The 2,755-nt window shown below is 51.0% G+C and overlaps 1 long non-coding RNA gene across 1 annotated transcript; it reads left to right on the top strand.

The window, feature by feature from the left end:
- Window positions 1-315: 315 nt before the first annotated feature.
- LOC138161975 (uncharacterized) lies at window positions 316-2,353 on the top strand. Its single transcript, XR_011168506.1, has 3 exons — window positions 316-436; window positions 2,016-2,063; window positions 2,229-2,353. It is a non-coding gene; the product is annotated as an uncharacterized lncRNA (long non-coding RNA).
- The last annotated feature ends 402 nt before the right edge of the window (window positions 2,354-2,755 follow it).

Here is a 2,755-nt window from a genome sequence, read left to right on the forward strand (position 1 = left end):
GAAAGAAATTCAAGGGACATTGAGGGGCAGGAAGAGGATCGTGGCTCTTCTCCCTTTCTTGAGGCTACTAGCCAGCTCAAGGGGGTGGGTGGGTAAGGGAAGTCTGCTATGGGCAGAGAATGGGTTTCCCCTCCTCCTCCCCATCCCTCCTCTTCTTCTCATTTTTCCTCCCTTCCTTTCCCCTCTTCTCCTCTTTACTTTTCCTTTTTTCCTAGCTTCTCCCCACCTCCAATAGTCTATTCCCACAGGACCTGATGAGTCTCTTCTAGTGAGAGAAGGACTCCACCTTCCTCCAACAGTGATAAAAGTGCAGGATCCCAGGGATAAGAGTATCTTTGCTACCAAACTCTCAAGCAGTTGGCAGCTGTGGTGCTGGTACCAAGTCCTCCAGACTCTACTCAAACAGTACTCATGGCATCAAGAAACTACATCACAGGTAAGAGCGTTCATGGGGATTCACCTCCTGGACCCCTGGGCCCCAGCCCCATTATGCACCCATCAGCTCCTCTGCCCTCACCTTGGTCCCAACCCCAGGGCTAATTCTGCTCTTGCTGCTTCCCAGCTGGCATCCCAATCTTCTGATCCCTCTAGCCTGAGACCTGACCTACAGCCCCTAACATTCATCTCGGTTCCAACCCCATCCAAAGAGTACCTTGTTGCCTTCCCAATTCAACCCAAACCTGGACCCTGACCATTACACTTGCTTACTATCTGTGTGACCTCTCTGGGACTCACTCCTCACTTGCAAAATCAGATGGTTGGATTAAAAAGCCCTTACAGTGCCTTCTAGCCATGATCCTATGTCAGTCACCCAAACATCACTCTAGCTCTTATCATCCCCCCATTCTGACCATAGCCTAACCCTCACTCTGATTCTCACCATTGAACACTGACCTGAACCCTTCAGCCATCTCTGGTCCTGATCCAAAACACTCCACCAGTTCTACTGACTTGGACTCTGATCTCACTCAGGTCTCCCCAAAAGCTTTCCCCCAGCTCCTCACAGAATCCTTCTGAGAAGCCAAAGAGGAAGGGCCCCCTTAGAGCTGCTTAATCCAGGGACCAAGCATCTCCATCCCACCCCCCACATTCAGAGGCTCATGTATTCAGAGCTGGGAGAACCCTGGGCGGGAGGGGGTGTCAAACTTCCTCATTTGACAAAAGATGAAATTGAGGACCAGGGCAGTTAAACTATTTATCCAAAGTTTTTTTTTTTGTTTTTGTAAAAGTCCTAAGAGCTAGACTATGAACCTAGGGTCCAAAATTCCAGATCTGGGGCTCACAGAGAAGCACCTGCATTTGTGAACTGGGCGATCTCTGAACCTCACCTGACCCCAACCTCAAATCTGCTTGGCCCAAACCCAACCCAACCTCAAAAAGCCAGGGCTGCCATTTACCCCCAGCCCTGAGAGAATCATGGATCCAGCATAAAGCAGGTCCCCCCACTTCTAGCCCAGGCCAGTCCTGGCTCCCAACCATTTCTGATTGCCAGACCCCAGGAGGCAGGAGAGCACAGTAGGAAGGCCCTGGAGTTGAAGTCTTGGGCTTCAACTCTGGTCCTTCCAGATACCAGCTGGGTGTTCCTCAGCAAGTCTCTTCTCTGGGCTCCATCATTCCTGCAAAGTGATGGGGTTGGACCCTTCCCATTTGGCTAGTCATGAAAAGACCTAAAGGCCACCTTCCTTCCTTTCATCATTTTACAGCTGGGGTAACTCAGGTGCAGAGACAGGCAAAGCCTTTCCTAGGGGAGAGTCAGCCTCCCAAGCCCTTGGCTCCATTTCCCCAGCCTAGGGTTCTGCTGCCTCCTCTCAGCCTCCTGATGTAGCCAACCCTGGTGCCCGCCTAGACCTTCTGCCTCCTGACTTCAAACCTAGCCTGAAGGAACCCTGACCCTAACCCTCCAAGAAGGACTAGAAATACAAAGTTCAGCCCCAATCCTAACTCCATCCTGGGCCCAAAGCAGCACCACCCAAAGGCCCAGGCTCACCTCACCTCTTTCTCTTTCTCCTCCGCAGTCATTTTCTCCATCTTCATCATGGTTATCCTGTCCTCAGGTGCTCCAGGTAAGGAGGGGAAGGCAAAGCTGGGAGGAAGGTTGTGGAGGAGAGGGAAAGAGCCATGGGGGGAGAGGGAGGGAAAGATGGGGCAGCAGGCATTGGGGCACTTCTGGGAGCCTTTCTTCCTGAGCCTGTGGAGCTAATAGTCTGTATCATTCACCCTCTGTGCAGTGACCCCCTGGGGGCCCCAGGTGATCATGTGCCAGCCCTGGCTTCTGTGTGGTATGGTGGCCTACAACCTCCAGGACAGTCAATGCTGCGACAATGGCAGTGTCCAGTCCTTGTCCCTGAAGTGCGGTCCTAAGCTCAACTTTAACCCCTGCTCTCAGCATTGCTGCCCCAACTCTTTCCTGGGGATGTTCACTGTTGTTGATAAGACCAAGGGAGGAACTGAGAAAAGTGATTGTGAAATGGCGAGCTCCAGTTAGGAGCTGACGTCAGGTAAGGATCCTCTATCTCACTCCCTGAGTCTCCTGTCAAATAATGAAATTTTAATGGAATATTATTATTCTAGAACTGGCAAGCCGGATGATTTCAAAAAAACCCTGGAAAGACTTATATGAACTTACGCATAGTGAAGTGAACAGAACCTGGAGAACCTTGTACACAAGAGCAGCAACACTGGTCGATAAAGAACTGTGAATGACTTAGTTATTTTCAGCAATACCGTGATCCAAGACAGTCCCAAAGGACTCATG

This window comes from Petaurus breviceps, unplaced genomic scaffold (genome assembly GCF_028583685.1).
Source record: "Petaurus breviceps papuanus isolate PSGF00001 unplaced genomic scaffold, PetGlider_PUasm1.0 185, whole genome shotgun sequence".
NCBI classification, from domain to species: Eukaryota; Metazoa; Chordata; class Mammalia; order Diprotodontia; family Petauridae; genus Petaurus; species Petaurus breviceps.